Source organism: Pristiophorus japonicus, chromosome 1 (assembly GCF_044704955.1).
Source record: "Pristiophorus japonicus isolate sPriJap1 chromosome 1, sPriJap1.hap1, whole genome shotgun sequence".
Classification (NCBI taxonomy): Eukaryota; Metazoa; Chordata; class Chondrichthyes; family Pristiophoridae; genus Pristiophorus; species Pristiophorus japonicus.
Window position 1 is genome coordinate 289,951,925 of NC_091977.1, and position 25,295 is coordinate 289,977,219.

Genomic DNA, 25,295 nt, shown 5'->3' on the forward strand with positions numbered 1-25,295 from the left:
CACACTGGACGCCAGGCCAGTGCACCACAAAACCAGAGCGGTGACGTATGTAATGCGGGAAAAGATCGAGAGCTAATTGGATCGGTTATTGTGAGAGGGCATCATCTCGCCTGTTGAATTCAGCGACTGGACGAGCCCCATCATCCCCGTTCTTAAAGTGGATGGCTCTGTCAGGATCTGTGGCGACTACAAAGCCACCATCAATCGGATGTCCCTACAAGACCAATACCCGCTCCCAAGAGCGGAGGACCTCGTCGCCACGCTGGCAGGCGGCAAGCTGTTCACCAAGTTGGACCTCACTTCAGCCTATATGATCCAGGAACTGGCCGACGAATCTAAACTGCTGACCACCATCACCACGCACAAGGGACTGTTTGCGTATAACAGGTGCCCGTTTGGCATTCGATGAGCGGCCGCGATATTTCAACACAACATGGAAAGCCTGTTTAAATCCATCCCTAGAACGATCGTATTCCAGGACAACATCCTCATCACGGGTCGAGACACCGAGGAACATCTCCACAACCTAGAGGAGGTGCTGCGCCGACTGGACCGGGTAGGCCTGTGACTCAAGAAGTCTAAATGCATGTTCTTAGCTCCTGAAGTTGAATTTCTGGGCAGGAGGGTTGCTGCAGATGGGATTCAGCCCACCGAATCCAAAACAGGCGATTCGACGAGCACCCAAGCCCTGCAACACATCGGAGCTGCGTTCATTCCTGGGACTGTTGAACTATTTCGGGAACTTTCTGCCGAACTTGAGCACGTTGTTGGAGCTGCTACATGTGCTCCTGCGTAAGGGTTGCGATTGGCTTTGGGGGGACTGTCAGAAACGGCCTTTGGATCGGGCGCGAAACCTACTGTGTTCAAACAAGCTGTTAACCCTGTAAGACCCTTGCAAAAGTTTAGTTCTGACATGTGATGCATCGTCCTATGGAGTTGGGTGCGTGTTGCAGCATGGTAATGCTGAGGGTCAGCTACAACCTGTGACTTATGCCTTCAGGTCGTGCTCTCAAGCAGAACGGGGCTATGGGATGGTTGAGAAGGAAGAGCTTGCATGTGTCTATGGTGCAAAGAAAATGCATCGATACCTCTTTGGTAGGAAGTTTGAATTAGAGACGGACCATAAGCCACTCACATCCCTGTTGTCAGACAGCAAGGCTGTCAATGCCAACGCATCAGCTCGCATACAGCGATGCTGTCAATGCCAACGCATCAGCTCGCATACAGCGATGGGCTCTCAAGTTAGCGGCCTGTGACTACTCCATCCGGCACTGGCCCGGCACTGAAAATTGCGCCAACGCGCTCAGCAGGTTCCCACTGGCCACCACCGAGGGGGCAGCTGAGCAAAGCGCTGAGATGATCATGGCTGTCGATACCTATCACAGCCCGCCAGATCAAAATCTAGACAAACAGGGATCCCCTCCTATCCTTGATTAAGAAATGTGTCCTGACTGGGGAATGGGCGCCCGCACACGAAGCATGCCCTGAGGAGGTCAGACCATTCCACAGATGGATGGATGAGCTCTCCATCCAAGCTGACTGCCTACTATGGGGCAGCCGGTCAGTCATGCCCAGAAGGGCAGGGAGGCGTTCATCAGAGAACTCCACAGAAAGCACCCAGGCATCATGATGATGAAGGCCATTGCCCGGTCACACGTTTGGTGGCCCAGAATTGACCCAGATCTGGAACACTGTGTTCGCAGGTGCACGACATGTGCCAGCTGGGTAATGTCCCCAGGGAGGCCCCGCTGAGCTCGTGGCCCTGGCCCACCAGGCCATGGTCACGCATTCATGTTGGCTATGCGGGCCCGTTCATGGGGAAAATGTTCCTTATCGTTGTAGATGCGCACTCCAAATGGATCGAGTGCATCATCCTGAATTCATGCACGTCATCCACCACCGTGGAAAGCCTATGTGCGATCTTTGCAACCCATGGATTGCCGGACATCCTGGTTAGTGATAATGGCCCGTGTTTCACGAGCTATGAATTCCGGGAGTTTATGTCGGGCAATGGCATCAACCACGTCAGGACTGCGCCGTTCAAGCCTGCCTCCAATGGCCAGGCGGAACGTGCAGTCCAATTCGTTCAGCAAGATATGCTCAGGATTCAAGGGCCCTCCCTACAATGCTGCCTATCTCGTCTCCTGCTGACCTATAGGTCCTGCCCGCACTCACTCACGGGGGTCTGGCCCACAGAGCTACTCATGAAACGGACACTCAAAACTCGGTTATCCCTCATTCACCCAGTCCTGACCGATATAGTTGAGGGCAACCTAAGGCACAAAACGAGTACCATGACCGTAATTCGAGGGGGAGATGGATAGAAATAAATGATCCTGTTTTCGTCCTCAATCACCCCATGGGGCCCAAATGGCTCGAGGGTACTGTAATTGACAAAGAAGGGAATAAGGTCATCGTGGTAAAACTCAACAATGGCCAGATATGCCATAAGCATCTGGACCAAGTAAAAAAAAGTTTCAGCAATGACACGGAGGAATCTGAAGAAGACCATGAGATGGAGCTCACGCTATCGCCAGTGAACGTGCAACAAAAGCAATCAGAGGAATGCATATTTCCTGAGGTCAGCCTGGACAGGCCGGAATCACCACAGGTGACAGACACTCACGTCAGTGTCCAACAACCAGAGCCCCAACTGCGGCGCTCCACGAGGGAGCGCAGACCAGCTGAAAGACTAAACTTATGATCCCAATAAGACTTTGGGGGGGGGAAGGTGATGACATGTTTGTAACTACAATGTAACGCCACTGTATTACTGTATACACTCAACATAGATGCACACCTTGACCACAGGGGGTGAACTTGTGGGAGACACTCCTTACCTGATCACTCAGGTATATAAAGGGAGGTCCCACGCAGGGTCATCACTTCTGGAGTGCTGTAATAAAGAGTTAAGGTCACTTGCATCTGGAATGTGCCTCGTGTGGTTTTATGCTGCAGAGTAAGGACTTTACAAAACTTTTTTGAATTTATAATTGAACAAGGACTCTGGTTTGTTGTGTTTAGTTTAACAAGCGCAGAGCTATCGATGCACTCCTGAGCATTGAGTAAGGTATGAGGAAACTTCCTGCTGATATTTGCCAGAAAACAATCGTACCTTCAGAGAAAGTTCAATACCTCTTTGAGCTTCTTCATTATCTTCATGTTAATGAAATACAATGGAAACTGAAGCAGCCCACTTAGTTCATTACCTGTTGCAGTAACTTGAAGACAAGTCAATTAGGATTTTTGATACTTTTACAACAGTCATCATTCAAATCTTCTAAGTGTTAATGAGTGGAAAGGTGGAAGACACTAAAAGCATCCCAATAGTAGTAGATAGTCAAGGGGTAAAAGGGAAGGAGGAACTTAAAACAATCACTATTAGAAAAAATGTAGCAGGCAAACTAATGGGACTAAAGGCTGAAAAGTCCCCTGGACCTGATGATCTGCATCGTAGGGTCTTAACAGAAGTGGCCGCAGAGATAGTGGATGCATTGATTATAATCTACCAAAATTCTCTAGATTCTGGAAAGATCCCAACTGACTGGAAAACTGCAAATGTAATGTCCCTATTCAAGAAAGAGGGAGACAGAAAGCAGGAAACAATAGACCAGTTAGCCTAACATCTGTCATTGGCAAAATGCTTGAATTCATTATTAAGGGAGCAATATGGAAAATCATAATGCAATCAAGCAGAGTCAGCATGGTTTACTGAAAGCAAAATCGGGTTTGACAAATTTATTAGAGTTCCTTGAGGATGTAATGAGCAGGGTGGACGAAGGGGAACCAGTAGATGTAGTGTATTTGGATTTCCAAAAGGCATTCCATAAGATGCCACATAAATGGTTACTGCACAATATAAGATCTCACGATGTTGGGGGTAATATATTAACCTGGATAGAGGATTGGCTATCTAAGAAAACAAAGAGTTGTGATAAATGGGTCATTTTCCGGTTGGCAAACTATAACTAGTGGGGTGCCACAGGGATCAGTGCTAGGGCCTCAACTATTTGCTATCTATATTGATGACGATAAAAAAGATAGGTAGGAAAGCAAGTTGTGAGGAGAACACAAAGGGGCTGAAATTGTCCTTTTCCCTAAGGCCTGTTACCACCGCAATTCGGCGGCCACACTGCGAGAGTGGCCGCTGATAGTCCAATTGCCCTCCCGCATTTTCCTAGCGGTGCCCCGATCCCCCTCCCCCCCTCCCCCCCTTACCGCTGCACTGCCATCCCCAACCTCACTATGACTGTTTGGTGGTCTGTGCACAACTCCCATTCGCGTTTTCTGCCCTTTGGTGTTCCGCAGCTCTACCGATACAGATTCTACCTCATCCACGCTAATGTCCTTCCTTAATATTGCGTTAATCTCCTCTTTAACCAGCAACGTTACCCCACCTCCTTTTTTTTTCTGTTTATCTTTCCTGAATATTGAATAGCCTTGGATGTTGAGTTCCCAGCCTTCGTCACCCAGGAGCCACGTCTCTGTAATCCCAATTACATCATATCCGTTTATCGCTTTCTGCACAGTTAATTCATCCACCTTATTGCGAATGCTCCTTGCATTGAGACACAGAGCCTTCAGGCTTGTTTTTGTAACACTCTTTTTCCTTTTAGAATTATGCTGTAATGTGGCCCTTTTTGATCTTTGTCTTTGATTTTTCTGCCCTCCACTTTTACTTTTCTCCTTTCTACCTTTTGCTTCTGACCTCATTTTACTTCCCTCTGTCTCCCTGCATAGGTTCCCATCCCCCTGCCCTATTAGTTTATAGCCTCCCCAACAAGCACTAGCAAACGCTCCCCCTAGGACATCGGTTCCAGTCCTGCCCAGTTGCAGACCGTCCAGTTTGTACTGGTCCCACCTCCCCCAGAACCGGTTCCAATGCCCCAGGAATTTGAATCCCTCCCTCTTGCACCATTCCTCAAGCCACATATTCATCTTAGCTATCCTGCTATTTCTACTCTGACTAGCACACGGCACTGATGGCAATCCTAAGATTACTACCTTTGAGGTCATACTTTTTAATTTAACTCCTAGCTCCCTAAATTCAGCTTGTAGGGCCTCATCCCGCTTTTTACCTATATCATTGGTACCTATATGCACCACAACAACTGGCTGTTCACTCTCCCCCTCCAGAATGCCCTGCAGCCGCTCTGAGACACCCTTGACCCTTGCACCAGGGAGGCAATATACCGTCCTGGAATCTCGTTTGCGGTCACAGAAATACCTATCTATTCCCCTTACAATCGAGTCCCCTACCACTATAGCTCTCCCACTCATTTTCCTGCTCTTCTGTGCAGCAGAACCACCCATGGTGCCATGAACTTGGCTGCTGCTGCCTTCCCCGATGAGCCATCTCCCCCAACAGAATCCAAAGCGGTATATCTGTTTTGGAGGGAGATGATTTTACAGCACTAAGACTTTGCGTCGCTTTCGACTGCGCTTCAATGGAAGCTGCCAGATCGGCCATCACATGCAGCATCAGGTCTGGGTCACCACGGTCTCTCTGGGAGTCCACCATGGTCTGCAGACTGGAAATGTTGGGCTCCATTGTATGCACAAAGCCTTGTGCAATGTTGGAGGCAGACTTCTCCATACTCCTTATCATTGCTGAGAGGCTCTAGGGCACCCTTGACATTGCACCTATCATCTCTGTGTGCGTGCCCATCACCCTTCTTCTAAACCCCTCCTCATCGAGGTCCTCATCTGAGTCCTGTGCAGCAGAACTCACGCGTGAACTCGCCCTCCCGGGAGCTGGTCCCTGAGCTACCCTTTCCCTCCTGGCCTTGCTGCAGCCCACTCATCCCCGGGGCCTCAGACTGTGCAGATCCCGCTACTATACTAACCTCTAAAGAACACCTAGTGCCGGTGTCTGAGCTGTGCCTGCAGTGAGAGATACAGTGACGCGGTGTGTTCTTCCTCCTCCTCCTCCTCTTTTAGGACCGAGATGAGGAGAAACTTCTTCACCCAGAGAGTGGTGAACCTGTGGAATTCTCTACCACAGAAAGTTGTTGAGGCCAATTCACTAAATATATTCAAAAAGGAGTTAGATGAAGTCCTTACTACTAGGGGGATCAAGGGGTATGGTGAGAAAGGAGGAACGGGGTACTGAAGTTGCATGTTCAGCCATGAATTCATTGAATGGCAGTGCAGGCTCGAAGGGCGGAATGGCCTACTCCTGCACCTATTTTCTATGTTTCTATGTTTCTATGTTTCTTCTCCCCCCTCGCACTCTACTGTGACCTCAGGGACAGGCTGCTCAGGTGCTTGCTCATAATCTGAAAGCAAAAAGGCCCAAGAGGTGGGTTATGGTGAGGGGAGGGGGGCAGGAAGGGAGAAATGGATGCATACAGCATGATTAGCTGGAAAGGGTGAAACGCTTGTGGGGTGAGGGGGAAGTGGGATGTGAGAAGAAGGAGTAGGGATGAACATACCGTTATTATCACCAATAGGGTCAACGTCACCAGTGGTCACGGCGCCCACTACCTGGCACCCTCTAATCTGCAGCACTCGATTCTCCAGCTCACACATTGGTTGGGTGTCGGCTTGTGCCCAGCCTGTGTGCTCCTGCTCCCTCCTGTCGTGAGCCACCTTGGCCTGCAGGAGAAAGGGAAGTGTGTCTGTGAGTATGGAGCAATGTGTTTAGGTGATGTGCCTGCCATTGTTTGCAAGGCGTGAGGTGTGGGTGTGAGTGTTGACAGGTAGAGATTGTTGGGGGGTGAGTGCGAGGAGTGCGGTACTTTGGGTAGTGTGTGAAGACTGTGGGTCAGATCGGGGTATGTAGCATTTGTGGAAACATTCACTCACCCTCACCACCCGAGTGAGGTCATTAAATTTCTTCACTGAGTGTGTGTCCTGGGACCACAGTGCTGCCCCAGACATGCTGCCCCAGATGTGCTGCCCCAGACATGCTGCCCGAGACGTGCTGCTCGAGACATGCTGCTCGAGACATGCTGCCCCAGATGTGCTGCCCCAGACATGCTGCCCCAGACATGCTGCCCGAGACGTGCTGCTCGAGACATGCTGCCCCAGACATGCTGCCCGAGACGTGCTGCTCGAGACATGCTGCCCCAGACATGCTGCCCGAGACGTGCTGCTCCAGACATGCTGCCCCAGACGTGCTGCCCCAGACATGCTGCCCCAGACGTGCTGCTCCAGACATGCTGCCCGAGACGTGCTGCTCCAGACATGCTGCCCCAGACGTGCTGCTCCAGACATGCTGCCCCAGACGTGCTGCCCCAGATGTGCTGCTCCAGACATGCTGCCCCAGACGTGCTGCCCGAGACGTGCTGCTCCAGACGTGCTGCCCCAGACGTGCTGCTCCAGACATGCTGCCCCAGACGTGCTGCCCCAGATGTGCTGCTCCAGACATGCTCTCCCAGACGTGCTGCCCGAGACGTGCTGCCCCAGACGTGCTGCCCGAGACGTGCTGCTCCAGACATGCTGCTCCAGACGTGCTGCCCGAGACATGCTGCCCGAGACGTGCTGCTCCAGACGTGCTGCTCCAGACGTGCTGCCCCAGACGTGCTGCCCGAGATGTGCTGCCCCAGACATGTTGCCCCAGACGTGCTGCTCCAGACGTGCTGCTCCAGACATGCTGCCCCAGACGTGCTGCTCCAGACATGCTGCCCGAGACGTGCTGCCCCAGACATGCTGCCCGAGACATGCTGCTCCAGACGTGCTGCCCCAGACATGCTGCCCGAGACGTGCTGCTCGAGACATGCTGCTCGAGACATGCTGCCCCAGATGTGCTGCCCCAGACATGCTGCCCGAGACGTGCTGCTCCAGACATGCTGCCCGAGACGTGCTGCTCCAGACATGCTGCCCCAGACGTGCTGCCCCAGACATGCTGCCCCAGACGTGCTGCCCCAGACATGCTGCCCGAGATGTGCTGCTCCAGACATGCTGCCCCAGACGTGCTGCCCCAGACATGCTGCCCCAGACGTGCTGCCCCAGACATGCTGCCCGAGACGTGCTGCTCCAGACATGCTGCCCCAGATGTGCTGCCCCAGACATGCTGCCCCAGACGTGCTGCCCGAGTGCTGCTCCAGACATGCTGCCCCAGACGTGCTGCCCGAGACGTGCTGCTCCAGACGTGCTGCCCGAGACGTGCTGCCCCAGACGTGCTGCCCGAGACGTGCTGCCCGAGACGTGCTGCCCCAGACGTGCTGCCCGAGACGTGCTGCCCCAGACGTGCTGCCCGAGACGTGCTGCCCGAGACGTGCTGCCCCAGACATGCTGCCCCAGACGTGCTGCCCCAGACGTGCTGCCCCAGACATGCTGCTCCAGACATGCTGCCCCAGACGTGCTGCCCGAGACGTGCTGCTCCAGACGTGCTACTCCAGACATGCTGCCCTAGACGTGCTGCTCCAGACATGCTGCCCCAGATGTGCTGCCCCAGACATGCTGCCCCAGACGTGCTGCCCCAGACATGCTGCCCCAGACGTGCTGCCCCAGACGTGCTGCCCCAGACATGCTGCTCCAGACATGCTGCCCCAGACGTGCTGCCCCAGACATGCTGCCCCAGACGTGCTGCCCCAGACATGCTGCCCGAGACATGCTGCCCCAGACGTGCTGCCCGAGACGTGCTGCTCCAGACGTGCTGCCCGAGACGTGCTGCCCCAGACGTGCTGCCCGAGACGTGCTGCCCGAGACGTGCTGCCCCAGACGTGCTGCCCCAGACATGCTGCTCCAGACATGCTGCCCCAGACGTGCTGCCCCAGACATGCTGCCCCAGACGTGCTGCCCCAGACATGCTGCCCGAGACGTGCTGCCCCAGACATGCTGCCCGAGACGTGCTGCTCCAGACATGCTGCCCCAGACGTGCTGCCCCAGACATGCTGCCCCAGACGTGCTGCCCCAGACATGCTGCCCGAGACGTGCTGCCCCAGACATGCTGCCCGAGACGTGCTGCCCCAGACATGCTGCCCGAGACGTGCTGCCCCAGACGTGCTGCCCCAGACATGCTGCCCGAGACGTGCTGCTCCAGACATGCTGCCCCAGACGTGCTGCCCCAGACATGCTGCCCGAGACGTGCTGCTCCAGACATGCTGCCCCAGACGTGCTGCCCCAGATGTGCTGCCCCAGACATGCTGCCCCAGACGTGCTGCCCGAGACGTGCTGCCCCAGATGTGCTGCTCCAGACATGCTGCCCCAGACGTGCTGCTCCAGACATGCTGCCCCAGACGTGCTGCCCCAGACGTGCTGCCCCAGACGTGCTGCCCCAGATGTGCTGCTCCAGACATGCTGCCCCAGATGTGCTGCTCCAGACATGCTGCCCCAGACGTGCTGCCCCAGACGTGCTGCCCCAGACGTGCTGCCCCAGACGTGCTGCTCCAGACATGCTGCTCCAGACGTGCTGCCCGAGACATGCTGCCCCAGACATGTTGCCCCAGACGTGCTGCCCCAGACGTGCTGCCCCAGACGTGCTGCCCGAGATGTGCTACCCCAGACATGTTGCCCCAGACGTGCTGCCCGAGACATGCTGCCCGAGACATGCTGCCCGAGACGTGCTGCTCCAGACGTGTTGCCCCAGACGTCCAGCCCGAGATGTGCTGCCCCAGACATGTTGCCCCAGACATGTTGCCCCAGACGTGCTGCCCCAGACATGCTGCCCGAGACAAGCTGCTCCAGACGTGCTGCCCGAGACGTGCTGCCCGAGATGTGCTGCCCCAGACATGTTGCCCCAGACATGTTGCCCCAGACGTGCTGCCCCAGACATGTTGCCCCAGACGTGCTGCTCCAGACGTGCTGCCCGAGACGTGCTGCCCGAGATGTGCTGCCCCAGACATGCTGCCCCAGACATGTTGCCCCAGACGTGCTGCCCCAGACATGTTGCCCCAGACGTGCTGCTCCAGACGTGCTGCCCGAGACGTGCTGCCCGAGATGTGCTGCCCCAGACATGCTGCCCGAGACGAGCTGCTCCAGACGAGCTGCTCCAGACGTGCTGCTCCAGACGTGCTGCCCGAGATGTGCTGCTCCAGACGTGCTGCCTGAGACGAGCTTCCCGAGATGTGCTGCCCCAGACATGCTGCCCGAGACGAGCTGCTCCAGACGAGCTGCTCCAGACGTGCTGCTCCAGACGTGCTGCCCGAGACGTGCTGCTCCAGACGTGCTGCTCCAGACGTGCTGCCCCAGACGTGCTGCTCCAGACGAGCTGCTCCAGACGTGCTGCTCCAGACGTGCTGCTCCAGACGTGCTGCCCCAGACGTGCTGCTCCAGACGTGCTGCTCCAGACGTGCTGCTCCAGACGTGCTGCTCCAGACGTGCTGCCCCAGACGTGCTGCTCCAGACGTGCTGCTCCAGACGTGCTGCTCCAGACGTGCTGCTCCAGACGTGCTGCTCCAGACGTGCTGCCCCAGACGTGCTGCCCGAGACGTGCTTCCCGAGATGTGCTGCTCGAGACATGCTGCTCCAGATGTGCTGCCCCAGACATGCTGCCCGAGACGTGCTGCCCGAGATGTGCTGCCCCAGACATGTTGCCCCAGACGTGCTGCCCCAGACGTGCTGCTCCAGACGTGCTGCCCGAGATGTGCTGCGCTATCTTCTTCTACATGGTGCGGAAGACCTGCGGCGAGGGCCTCCTGCCACTTGCTGTGTAGAGCACCGCCCTCTGTCTCTCCACAGCAAACACCAACACCTCGAATGCTTGATCTCAGAATCTGCAGGCCTTCTCCCTGAGGCATGGATCTGCCATGAGTACAGCTAGTTCAGTCCTCTGACTCCTTCTCCTTGACCTGCTGCTGCTTGCTGAGGCAACTGCATAGACAGCAATGCTGAGAATGAGATTCTGCAGCTTCAATGAACGTCCCCTTTAACAACAGGAAAAAACCTGTGCCAATCATGACTTGCGATTAGACTGTACCCAAAATTGGTCCACCCTTTGAGTGTAATGCCAATGAGCTTGGGCTTTAAGGCTTGAATTGGCACTCCAATCATTTCTTTGAGCAGTGAGACTTAATTTTGTATGCGCTAATTCTCTAACTTTTCTAATAATACCACCCCCGCCCATTCTTTAGCTATAATGAATTCCCTGCATTTTTGGAACCTGAGCATGCAATTTGACCCTGAGCTGAGCTTCTGAATCCATCTCCTCTCCATCACCAAGGCCACCTACTTCCACCTCTGCAATATCGCCTGTCTCTACATACCTTGGGATGTTTTACTACGTTAAAGGTGCTACATAAATACAAGTTGTTGTTGTTTTCACCGCTCCTACCTAAGCCCGGCTGTTGAAACAACCATCCGTGCTTTTCATATCTCTAGCCTTGACTATTCAAATGTCCTTCTGGTCGGCCTCTCATCCACCCTCCTGCATAAAATTGACCTCATCCAAAACTTTGCTGTCCATATCCTAACTCGCATCAAGTCCCGCTCACTGATCATCCTTGGCTCCCGGTCCAGCAATGCCTTGATTTTAAAATTATCATCCTTGTGTTAACATCCCTCCATGGCTTCATCCCTCCCTATCTCCGTAACCTGATTGACGCACCAACATTAGTGTTCCCGCTCAGGCCAACATCCCCAACATCGAAGCACTGACCACGCTCGACAAACTCCGTTGGGTGGGTCACATCGTCCACATGCCCAACACGAGACTCCCTAAGCAAGCGCTCTACTCTGACTCCTACATGGCAAGTGAGCCCCCATGGGCAGAGGAAACATTTCAAGGACACCCTCAAAACCTCCTTGATAAAGTGCAACATCCCCACCGGCACCTGGGAATCATTGGCCCAAGACCGCCCAAAATGGAGGAAAAGCATCCAGGAGAGTGCTGAGCACCTCGAGTCTCGTCGCCGAGAGCATGCAAAAATCAAGCGCAGATAGTGGAAGGAACGTGCTGCAAACCAAGCTTCCACCTACCTTTACCTTCAACCACTGTCTGCCCCACCTGTAACAGAGACTGTAATTCCCACATTGGACTGTACAGCTACCTGAGAACTCACTTTTAGAGTGGAAGCAAGTCTTCCTCGATTCAAAGGAACTGCCAATGATGATGAAACATTAACTGTCAAATCAGATAATTTGATAACAGATTAGACAATTATAGAAGCAAGCAGTAAAAGCTCGCTCACTGGAGCATAATCAGACAAAAATTGACACAGAGCCAAAGAAGGAGAGTTTAGGACAGGTGACTCAACCTAACACCGTACTATTTCTTACACTAGTGATATCTCTCTCTCCCAATCCTTTGTGCACCTTGTTTCTCGTCTATAGATATGTGAAGAGAAAAAGATTAGTGAAGACAAACGTAGGTCCCTTGCAGTCAGACTCAGGTGAAATTATAATGGGGAACAAAGAAATGGCAGACCAGTTGAACAAATACTTTGGTTCTGTCTTCATGAAGGAAGACACAAATAACCTTCCGGAAATAGTAAGGGACCGAGGGTCTAGTGCGAAGGAGGAACTGAAGGAAATCCTTATTCGGCGGGAAATTGTGTTAGGGAAATTGATGGGATGGAAGGCTGATAAATCCCCGGGGCCTGATAGTTTGCATTCCAGAGTACTTAAGGAAATGGCCCTAGAAATAGTGGATGCATTGGTGATCATTTTCCAACAGTCTATCAACTCTGGATCAGTTCCCATGGACTGCAGGGTAGCTAATGTAACACCACTTTTTAAAAAAGGAGGGAGAGAGAGGGAAGTATAGACCGGTTTGCCTGACATCGGTGGTGGGGAAGGTGTTGGAATCGATCATGAAGGATGAAATAGCAGCGCATTTGGAAAGCGGTGACAGGATCAGATCAAGTCAACATGGATTTATGAAAGAGAAATCATGCTTGACGAATCTTCTGGAATTTTTTGAGGATGTAACTAGCAGAGTGGACAAGGGAGAACCCGTGGATGTGGTGTATTTGGACTTTAAGAAGGCTTTTGACAAGGTCCCACACAAGAGATTTGTGTGCAAAATTAAAGGTATTGGGGGTAATATACTGACGTGGATAGAGAACTGGTTGGCAGACAGGAAGCAGAGAGTCAGGATAAACGGGTTCTTTTCAGAATGGCAGGCAGTGACAAGTGGAGTGACGCAGGGCTCAGTGCTGGGACCCCAGCTCTTTACAATATACATTAACGATTTGGATGAAGAAATAGAGTGTACTATCTTCAAGTTTGCAGATGACACTAAGCTGGGTGGCGGTGTGAGCTGTGAGGAGGACGCTAAGAGGCTGCAGGGTGACTTGGACAGGTTAGGTGAGTGGGCAAATGCATGGCAGATGCAATATAATGTGGATAAATGTGAGGTTATCCATTTTGGGGGCAAAAACACGAAGGCAGAATATTATCTGAATGGCGGCAGACGAGGAAAAGAGGAGGTGCAGCGAGACCTGGGTGTCATGGTTCATCAGTCACTGAAAGTGGGCACACAGGTACATTAAGCGGTGAAGAAGGCAAATGGTATGTTGGCCTTCATAGCTAGGGGATTTGAATATAGAAGCAGGGAGGTCTTACTGCAGTTGTACAGGGCCTTAGTGAGGCCTCACCTGGAATATTGTATTCAGTTTTGGTCTCCTAGTCTGAGGAAGGACATTTTTGCTATTGAGGGAGTGCAGCGAAGGTTCACCAGACTGATTCGAGGGATGGCTGGGCTGTCATATGAGGAGAGACTGGATCAACTGGGCCTTTATTCACTGGAGTTTAGAAGGATGAGAGGGGATCTCATAGAAACATATAAGATTCTGACGGGACTTGGCAGGTTAGATGCGGGCAGAATGTTCCCGGTGTTGGGGAAGTCCAGAACCAGGGGACACAGTCTTAGGATAAGGGGTAGGCCATTTAGGACTGAGATGAGGAGAAACTTCTTCACTCAGAGAGTTGTTAACCTGTGGAATTTCCTGCCGCAGAGAGTTGTTGATGCCAGTTCACTGGATATATTCAAGAGGGAGTTAGATATGACTCTTACAGTGAAGGGGATCAAGGGGTATGAAGAGAAAGCAGGAAAGGGGTACTGAAGGAATGATCATCCATGATCTTATTGAATGGCGTTGTAGGCTTGAAGGGCCGAATGGCCTACTCCTGCACCTATTTTTCTATGTTTATATGTTTTTATGTTTCTAAAGTTTAATTTAGTTTATTTGTCAGTTTTGGTGCCCTTTTTTAAGGGGGCATTTGATTTATAGCTCAAACTAAAATAGTTATAAAGCTGTTGCATTGTGAGTGGCTTAGCCAGTCATGTGATCTTCACAAGACTCAATAAAACTCCAGTCAGTTCAGTCTAGGTCTTCCACAATGAGATATGCTATTGTGAGCCTATTGGAGAAACTGGTAATGTGTAGTGTGATTGTTAAACCTTTGTTAATAAACCAACTCGTTCTTAATAGCAATGTGTTGCTATGAATTCTTAAGCAAAGAACCCATGAAGGAAATATATTACAGGGGGCCTACACATTGCTGAAATACATGGCAGTACATATTGTTGAAAGGAATATTGGGGCCAATTTTTCTGTGCCTACTGTACCCTGTTCATGCTGGAAAATAGGGCGGGAGGCAAACAAAAATTTAAAAATTTGCCACTTGCTGTCCGAGGTGCACACAACATGATTTTCGAAAAGGTCTCAAAATGGGTGGTCAGCGAAGTCACCCGAAACAAGCTGGAGTCTTATAAAAATATTTCAAATAAGGTCCTGTGCCCATTATGTCCCCAGCACAATTTTCCTGAACTAATGGGAAGGGTGTGCGCCGATCACACCCCGCTGATTGGCCCCTGCTGTGGCACGGCCTAACAAAATGTCCTTAAAAGGCTCCACTGCAGGCTGTTCCAAAAACAGAGGAAATGTTCTTTTCCCATTAATGGGAGGCCAAGACGAGCAGGACTGCAAATAAGGCCTGACCACCAAGCTGCCGAGGGTCTCTGGCTGCTGTGGCCGTGCAGGTGGCCTGATCACAAAGCCCGATGCCTGCCCGATTACCGCAGCAAGCCAAAATCAGCCTCATTGAAGGCTAAAGCCACGAATTTCCTCGGAGCTGGTCCCTCTCCACCATCGTATCTTTGCTGGAAGTGCGGCGGAAACCCTACTTACCTGTGGAAATGGAAATTCCAGGCCAAAGAAAGATAGATAATGTAAGTTGATACCGAACAATAGAGCAATGATTTTCACAACAACAACTTGCATTTGTATAGCGCCTTTAACATAACAAAACATCCGCAGGAGCATTATCAAACAAAAAAGAGACAGAAGGAAAAGTAAGAAAGAAAACATTTTAATTTAAAATTTGACATTTAAAAAATCTCGCTGAAAAATTCAAAACCTGAAGGAATGAGACTCCACCCTTGTAATAGTTAATTGAAGTATTGTGATAGTGAATATAAGCTCTTAACTGTTACTTTGCAAGTACTTTACCCAATTTGCATAGATTAGGAGAAACTATTTATTTTTTATTTTTATATTTTTTCTTGTTCGATGTTTGAAATCCCATTGGTCTTTAGTATACGAATGCCCGTGGAAATTGGCCTCCACCAATGTTGAGGAGTATAAAATTATGAGGGGCCAAGATAGATTGGATAGGAAGGACCTATTTCCCTTAGCAGAGGGGTCAAAAACCAGGGGGCATAGATTTAAAGTTTACAGGGGATTTGAGGGAAAATGTTTTCACCCAGAAGCTGGTGGGGGTCTGGAACTCGCTGCCTGAAAGGGTGGTAGAGGCAGAAAGTCTCACCACATTTAAAAAGTACTTGGATGTGCTTTTGAAGTGCCGTAACCTACAGGCCAATGGACCAAGAGCTGGAAAGGGGAATTAGGCTGGATAGCTCTTTGTTGGCTGGCACAGACTCGATGGTCTGAAATGCTCTCTTTCCGTGCTGTAAATTTCTATGATTCTATGATTCTATGTTGCATTGTGCCAGCTGCTGTAAGATGCATGGAGGTCGAAGGGGATGACTATCCATCTGCTTATCTCTTCTGCCTTGTGCAGGGTGGATGGGCTCCATGAGCGATTCCTCACTGATATATGAGATGAGAAGCTCACCGATGTTGAGGGGGAACGAATTTCCACTACACCATGACCAGGCTCCAAATTCTGTGCTCATCGAGGTGAAGGCTGGAATAATTTAACAGTCCTCAGACCCTTCAAAATGCCCATGTCTAATATTCCCACTCAAGTGTAACGAACTCTGTAACAATTCTTCCAGATCTTAGGTGGTCTCACTGTGGCAATCAATTTAATTCAAATAAGAAATGAATCATCTGCAAGACAACCTTTATACAGCGTAAACAGGATTTTTAATGAGGTAATATGATTAAAGGATTTAGCTCAGCATAGAATGTCAGATCAAGGGCTTTTGATGCATCAATATAAATCGGGCTAATGATTCATGGACTTTTTAAGCATTACTGGGGGAGAAAAGGGGACCAAAAAAAAACACATTTTGAGGGGCTATGTCCTGTGCCCAAGGGCCATCTGAAATACTGGCCTTGAACAATAGTTTGGCATCCTGGAAATCGGCATTAAATAGGTGTTAGGCCTCTTAAATATGTTAATGAGGGGCCTAATACCCTTGGAAGAATCTTTCTATACTCACAAGATTATTTATTTATTGAAATAACATCCATTGCCTCAGCATCTGTACTTTGGCTCTGTAAATATTCACGAGTTCCAATTCCATTGACTAGTGCCATGTTTTGGGAATTTTTTTGATCACTTTTCCAAGGAAATAATTTAGAAAAAAATAATTGAATTTAATGATATGGTTTTAAAGCAAAGTGTATTCACACTACTTTTAGAAAAAGGCTCGGAATCAAAAGCCAATTAATATGTTAAGGAGCCAGACTTCGAGGTTGTTGCCCCAAAGACTATGAACAAGAAGCAGTTTGTTAGCCTGTCGGGGTAATTGGTGAACATCTCACACCCTTATGTGCTGTGAAATCCCTGGTCCCGGGCACTCAGCAAGGGTTGTTTGGCAGAGGCCTTTTCTTTAGGTTGTGAACACATGGAAATAAAAACAGCAACGAGCCACTCCGATTTTTAAACAGGAGCTTCAAGGGCGAGCTTTTGCTGGGCTTGGACGAATAGAATCATCATCATAGGCAGTCCCTCAGAATCGAGGAAGACTTGCTTCCACTCTAAAAATGGTCCTTAGGAGGCTGAATAGTCCAATATGAGAACAACAGTCTCTGTCACAGGTGGGAAATATAGAAAATATAGAAACATAGAAAATAGGTGCAGGATGAGGCCATTTGGCCCTTCGAGCCTGCACCACCATACAATAAGATCATGGCTGATCATTCACCTCAGTACCCCTTTCCTGCTTTGTCTCCATACTTCTTGATCCCTTTAGCCGTAAGGGCCATATCTAACTCCCTCTTGAAGAGGTGGGTCGGACTGGTTTGCCGCACGCTCTTTCTGCTGCCTGCGCTTGATTTCTGCATGGTCTTGGCGATGAGACTCGAGGTGCTCAGTGCCCTCCCGGATGCACTTCCTCCACTTAGGGCAGTCTTTGGCCAGAGTCTCCAGGTGTCAGTGGAGATGTTGCACTTTATCAGGGAGGCTTTGAGGGTGTCCTTGTAACGTTTCCTCTGCCCACCTTTGGCTCGTTTGTCGTGAAGGAGTTCCGAGTAGAGCGCTTGCTTTGGGAGTCTTGTGTCTGGCATGCGAACAATGTGGCCTGCCCAGCGGAGCTGATCAAGTGTGGTCAGTGCTTCAATGCTGGGGATGGTGGCCTGGTCGAGGATGCTAACGTTGGTGCATCTGTCCTGAGGTGGTGGCAGGTAGCAAGCTGCGGGATGGAGTCGAGAACACTCGAGTCAAAGGCAGAGCCTCGATTGAGGAGAATGCAATGGAGTAATTAGAAATTATTTTATTTAAGTTAAGCAAGATCATTCGCCGATGCGGGGAAGCATTGCATATTGTTACTCATAAACAAAATGAGTGTGATCATAACTGTTGCTCTGTATGCATACTTGCTGTGAAATAAAGCATCTTAACAATTCACATCTGACCTTGTCTGACTAAGTAATTTCTCAGTCCATCTTTGAAGAGATTGGAGAGCTGTGCATGGGGGCACATGTGAAAGAGGTGAGTATCGATTCAGACCACAAGGGGGTCCTATTGTTTACACCCCTGGGTCACATTCTTGTATAGTTAGGCAATAGGCAGTCTGTGCACAGCCCGAAATGTAAGATGCTCAGGCCACGTATCGGGGTGTCCAGCCCCACTGTACCCAAGAGAACATCTAAGGTCGGCCCCAAATCCATAATTCCGGAATCAGCTGAGGTTACACCAGCTGAAGAATCTGGAACTTGGTAAAGTGCTTTCTCCCTTTCAAAAGATAATGGGCTAGAACCTCCACTTTTTTTGCCTGCTTAACACCCACTTAGCCTCTGAAATGATGTCTAATGCTCAGATAGCACCCATTTTGGCACAAGATGGAAACTGACGGGCTTTTTTAGGAGACTTATCGGTGAGCGTTACTTTCCCCATGTGCTTAACGCTGAGAAAAAATATTACCACCCGCCCATTTTTTGGGGGCAGAATCAGCAGAATGGGTGATTTCAATGCCCATATTATCGGCCAGCATTACTTTCCTCACGGACTTAATGCCGAAATTCAATAATTACGCCCAGCGACTGCTTTTGGTCGTATAGAGTATATTTACCCAAACTAGCGGCCATGGAGATCACCCACCATCAATTTCACCACCTCACACACATCGCCCAGAATATCAACCGCTCAAAAAAACTCCCACAAAAAGTGGAACTAACCGTGACAGATGCCAGCGGTGTGGCTGGCATTTGTTAAATCCCACTCTTACGTGAGGAGCTGATATCTGAAAGATTTGCCTGAAGAAGCGTTGATGTGAGTCACAATGCTGACACACTGCTGTGTGTGTGCAGCTCAGACATCAATGGTGCCCATCACCTTGATGCCAGTTAAAGTTTACATTGATTGATGTTAAGTTGTACTTAACCCTTTCACGGTAAGGAGTCACCAGTGTGTAATGGTCCAGCTATCTGAAACAATGCGCAATAAGGTTACTTTCAATAACAAAAGTTTAATACCAACACTGATCTGAAATCATAAGTAACACAGCAAATAACACCCAACCCCCCCGCCCACACCCCACTTTTTGCACCATTGACAAAAATCACATGGTCAACATGTCCAGCAACACAGAATACAAAGGCAAAGCAGGAGCGTGGTCCCCAGCCCCCATACATTACAACAAATTGCATACACCCAGATGGAGATATAACACAGCCATCACCTGCAGACATGCACCTCACTTTCCTTACCCACTTTCTTTCTTCTCCCCAACTCAATCCCTTCCCCTCCTCGCTCCACGGTGCCTGGCCGAGGAGCTCCTCAGGTGGTGCCTCATTGGGGGGGATGAAGGCAGATGCGTAGGTTGAATGGGTACGAGAGTGGGGGGTGCCGAGGGGGAAACAGTCTCTGATGCAGAAGCAGGATCTTGGTCCTTGCTCACATCTGTTGTTCGCAGTGATGGTGCAGTACCTAGGGGTGGAGTGCCGTGCTCTGGGACCATTGGGAGGCCTGTGGCAGCAGTGTTCCTGGCTATCGCATCCAGCGACTCCGCCATGCGCGGAATGTACTCGGACATGGTGGCCAGGTGTCGGGATATGCCCTCCAATGCTTCAATAAACTGGTCACCAATGTCTACAGTCCTCCTGGAAACTGTACCATCTCTCGGCTGTCATGTCACGCTGGTGGAACAGACCTGCCGTGTCTACGAGGCCTCTGCGGGGTCGGCGCCATCTTGGGGACAAATGGGTTGCCCTGTAGAGAGGTGCTTGAGGCTGGCACCTCCAGAGTGAAGGCGGGAATGACGGGAGGACCAATAGGTGGCCTTGAGGTAGAATGGGCTCTGATGCGTGGCGATGCAGGTTCTTCGAAGTTCACGCTCTCATCCATCGAGAACAGACCCAGCGGATTGACGGGCGACAATCAGAGCTCCTCAGCACCAGATGTAGTAGGTTCATCCGTCAACTCCTGCCCCATGCCCCCACCTTCTGGCCTCTGTGGCCTTGCCTGGGGCTGCGCTGCTGGCTGAGCTGCAAGACACAAATGAGGTTGTTAGAGGAGAAGGAGGTGTTAGGGTGACAAGGTGAATTGAGCGCTACACACAGCATATGCACGACAAAAGCACCACCGCTCTCAAAATCATTGCAGACATCACATTTCATGACCTTCAACACATTGTGGATTGCAATGATTTTCATTCGGCCAGCATTATTTCTATGACACTTTTAGAAATCATCTATCATATATGATTGGTCGGATATGAGTTGATGTGGCATCTATTGGCTTTACATCACACAATGGTGTAAGCTCACGTGGCATCACTTCAGGGTCTGCAGATGCGTCCATGGCTGTCCGGGTTGCTCCCCCACGAGTGCTAGCACTCGCTCCTCCATGTCAGTGATGTCACTGGGGAGTGGTGGCCTCCCACCCGTTCGCCTCTGCATGGACCTCATCGTTGATAGCTTCTTCGGCAAAAGGTGACTGGACGACATGGCATGAGATCATTGCGTGATATCATTGCTAGGTACTGTCACAGAGACTGATACAACATATAACCGACAGATGTAATCATGATTATTATGATAATTATAATTCTTTACCTAAATACATACACCGTGACCGCAGGCTTTGAGTAAAACATTTTGGGTAAAAGTGCGAGATCTCACATCTGCTGATAGTCACTCATGACTGTTGAAAATCAAACTATATAAATATATAAATACATGTAAATCAATATAATACTTACTCTTGCGGATCCCACAAGGTCGTTCCATTGTTTGCGGCATTGGTTGCCCTCACGCACCTCGTTGGTTGCCAACGAGACCACCTCTGCCATCTCGGTCCATATCCTGTGGTAGGCCTTTGGGGTGGGCTTCCCACACCCTCCCGGTGTCAAAACACCCCAGCATGACTCGACCTCCTGCAGGAGGGAGGCATTTGCCTCATCCGAGAACCTCCTGGCTCTTTTGCGCCCTCCAATATGCTCCTCTCCCACCTCACTGCTCTCTCCAGCGTCAGTCTCCATAGCGTGCTGTGATGCCTTCTCCTCTCCCTCCATTATAGGGCAAATTTGGTCAAATATGTGGCTGGTAACAGCTACTTTTTCTTTGCCTACTTGCTTTGAAGCTCTAAAGTCTCCCTCTTCCTCCCAAAGCAACCACACCCAGCCACGCCTTCAGTCCCTCTGAGCTCCCTCTCTCTCTGTCTCCGCTTCTGCGCAAGTCATGGTGACACTTGACCTCCTGAATCACAGGAATCGAGTGTTTCCATGCCGTTGCTAAGGACGGCCACACTTTACGGCAGCAGGTCAGAAAAACTTAATGCTACTGCTCATTGGATATCACTCACGGTAACACCCATTTGGAAACATGTAAGCTAGGTGTTTTGAGAATGGGCGGGAAGCCGGCGATCTGAAAACCCTTTTTTATCACCCACACCGGAAATAACGCCCATTTTTGAGCGAAAAGCTCAAAAGTGGAGTTTCTAGCCCCATGGAACTCCTAATGCAGTTGCAAAGCCACACTCACCAAATCGAAATTTGCAGAAACTTAACACTCCCTTGCATTTTTCCTTGTAGGAAGAAGAACAGAATAGAAATGTAGCTTGTAAGTGAAGGTAGCTAGCGCTAAGAATCACTTAACTACTCAACAAGAACTAAATACATTAAAACACCAGTGCCATCATTATAATTGTGTAGACCTGCATTATTACCTATTGTTTATCTTACGACTGCAGAAAGGGCTCGTGTAACTGTAATCAAACTGAAAATGGCACTTCACAGATGCAAAAATAAATACATCAGTCACTTCCAGATATAAGCATAACTGCTCTGAGCATAATTTGATCGTAGCACAGAATTGCAATTTATCAGTACAGTTACCATTCCTGCCCGTTACATAGAACATCTAAACTAGGCACCACACAATGGCTAATACTGATTATCTGCATTTTAAATGCTGCGCTCTCTAACTCGAGTGAACTCATTTTTACATCACATCTAGAAACAGCATAGAATTTAGAAATAAAATCAAACTTACAAAAGATGCTTTTCATTCTGTTTAGTGCATTGAGGAAATCACACCTCAATATAATAAATGGCCTTAAGGCAAAATTCTGATGCAATTAGATTAGGAAATAAGAAAATGAAAAGCAAAATGTGCCAAAATCATTTACTACTATTACATAATATTACATAGGGGAGAAATTCAGTCTTGTCCCGTTTGGGGGTGGTAACAGTTGGGAGACACGAGACTTAGCGCCAGGCGCTAAAGTCTTGTCCCTCTCAAGAAATTCGGGTTATCGCCCCCATAAGGAAGTGGAGTGCTAAATCAAATGCTCCACTTTCTTCCTGGGGCGCTAACGGGACCGACGCCTCAACAGTGCTGCATGCTGGGCGGTGCAGCGCTGCCGCGTTCAAGGGGCTCGTCCCTCACTTAAAGGGAAGGGCCCAAAGCTGCAGAAGAAAAAGGGACCTACCTGGACCACCATGGAGTGGGGGTGCCATGCAATCAACCTGTCACTTAAGCCAAGTGCCGGGCTCAGCGATTGCGGTCAGGATCCCGGGAAGAAACCGGATCAGTAGAGAAAACATAGAAACATAGAAACATAGAAAATAGGTGCAGAAGTCGGCCATTCGGCCCTTCGATCCTGCACCACCATTCAATATGATCATGGCTGATCATGCACTTCAGTATCCCACTCCTGCCTTCTCTCCATACTCCCTGATCCCTTTAGTCGTAAGGGCCACATTTAAGTCCCTTTTGAATATATCCAACAAACTGGACTCAACAACTTTCTATGGCAGAGAATTCCATAGGTTCACAATTCTCTGGGTGAAAAAGTTTCTCCTCATCTCGGTGCTATATGGCTTGCCCCTTATCCTTAGACTGTGACCCCTGGTTCTGGACTTCCCCAACATCAAGAACATTCTTCCTGCATCTAACCTGTCCAATCCCGTCAGAATTTTATATGCTTCGATGAGATCCCCTCTCATTCTTCTAAATTCCAGTGAATATAAGCCTAGTCGATCCAGTCTTTCTTCATATGTCAGTCCTGCCATCCCGGGATCAGTCTGGTGAACCTTCGCTACACTCCCTCAATAGCAAGAGTGTCCTTCCTCAATTAGGAGACCAAAACTGCACACAAAGCTCAACGTGTGGTCTCACCAAGGCCCTGTACAACTGCAGCAAGACCTCCCTGCTCCTAAACTCAAATCCTCTCGCTATGAAGGCCAACATGCCATTTGATTTCTTAACTGCCTGTTGTACCTGCATACCTACTGTCAATGACTGATGTGCCATGACACCCAGGTTTCGTTGCAATCCCCTTTTACTAATCTGTCACCATTCAGATAATAATCTGCCTTCCTGTTTTTGCCATCAAAGTGGATAACCTCCACATAACTGACATTATATTGCATTTGCCATGCATTTGCCCACTCACCTAACCTGTCCAAGTCACCCTACAGCCACTTAGCATCCTTCTCACAGCTCACACTGCCACCCAGCTAAGTGTCATCTGCAAATTTGGAGATATTACATTCAATTCCTTCGTCTAAATCATTAATATATATTGTCAATAGCTGGGGTCCCAGCTCTGAACCTTGTGGTACCTCACTAGTCACTGCCTGCCATTCTGAAAAGGACCCATTTATTCTCACTCTTTGCTTCCTGTCTGCCAACCAGTTCTCTATCCATGTCAATATATTACCCCCAATCCCATGTGCCTTCATTTTGCACACTAATCTCTGTGTGGGACCTTGTCAAAAGCCTTTTGAAAGTCCAAATACATCACATCCACTGGTTCTCTCTTATCCACTTTACTAGTTACATCCTCAAAAAATTCTAGAAGATTTGTCAAGCATGATTTCTCTTCCATAAATCCATGCAGATTTGGACCAATCCTGTCACTGCTTTCCAAATGCGCTGCTATTATATCTTTAATAATTGATTCCAGCATTTTTCCCATTACTGATGCATCTAACTCCATCAACAAGAAGGTAAGTTTTTTCAATTTTTCCTTCGGCCACATCGCCTATAACTTTTGTCTTAGTAGCGGCTGGCCGCTCAAGATGCACCTCCTGCAGCAGCCAGTGTTATTGACCGCACTACTACAGGGGGCGAAAGTCAATTTTGGGGCTGGGGTGCAAATGGGGCGATACACTGCGACGATGATGTCATGATCTCTGGGTGCAGGAGATTGGGGCGCCAAGCAGTAGCGCCGCCACTAAACACCCGCCCACGGGGGTGCTAATGTGGCGCAAAGGAGCCCAACTTCACTCCCAAATATTTACAGTACAGAAACAGGCCATTCAGCCCAACATGTCCGTGTCTGTTTATGCTCCACACGAGCCTCCACACACCCTTCTTCATCTAACTCCATCAACATATCCTGCTATTCCTTTCTCCCTCATCTAACTTCTCCTTAAAAATGTATCTATACAATTTGCCTCAGCCGCTCCCTATGGTAGCGAGTTCCACATTCTTTCCACTCTCTGGGTAAAGAAGTTTCTCCTGAATTCCCTATTGGATTTATTAGTGACTTACTTATATTTTTGGCCCCTAGATCTGGTCTCCCCCGCAAGTAGAAGCATCTTCTCTACATTTACCCGAGCAAACCCTTTCATAATCTTAAAGACACCACTCATGTCTTCTCTTTTCTAAAGAAAAGTGCCCCAGCCTGTTCAATCTTTCCTGATAGGTATAACCTCACAGTTCTGGTATCATCTTTGTAAATCTCTTTTGTACCCTCTCCAGTGCCTTTATATGCTGTTTATAATATGGAGACCAGCACTGTTCACAGTAATAGTAATCACTCTGTGGTTATATTTTGCTCCGAGCATTAATGTTTATAAAAAAAACACAGATGTGACTAAATTGATCAGTAAAATCAATTATGGGATCTTCTTCCCTTATTAGCTTTCATTTTGACTCTGTCTAAAATGGGTGTTAAAGAGAATAAGAGCCCAAAATATATATGGTTACAGGCTTGTTCATGATTGTGATGAGATTGCAAAAGGCCTATGTTAAGAAATGACATATATGTCAACCTAGACAATAGCAAAAGCTTACCAATACACGTACAGTAAAGCTGACCTAGGCCCCAAAGAGCTGACAACTCAAGCACAGCCCTGATTATAAACCTAAGTTACATGAACATGATTCATTAGACAGACTTGACTTTACTTTAACTGTAGATATACCAAAGCATGTTGGAGATAAAGAAGATAAGTATATGAAAGCCTGAAGTGTATACCTGGGGGAGGGTACAAAAGGTGGATGAAATGAGGAGTTTTGCTCAATATGAGATAGAACATAAATTTC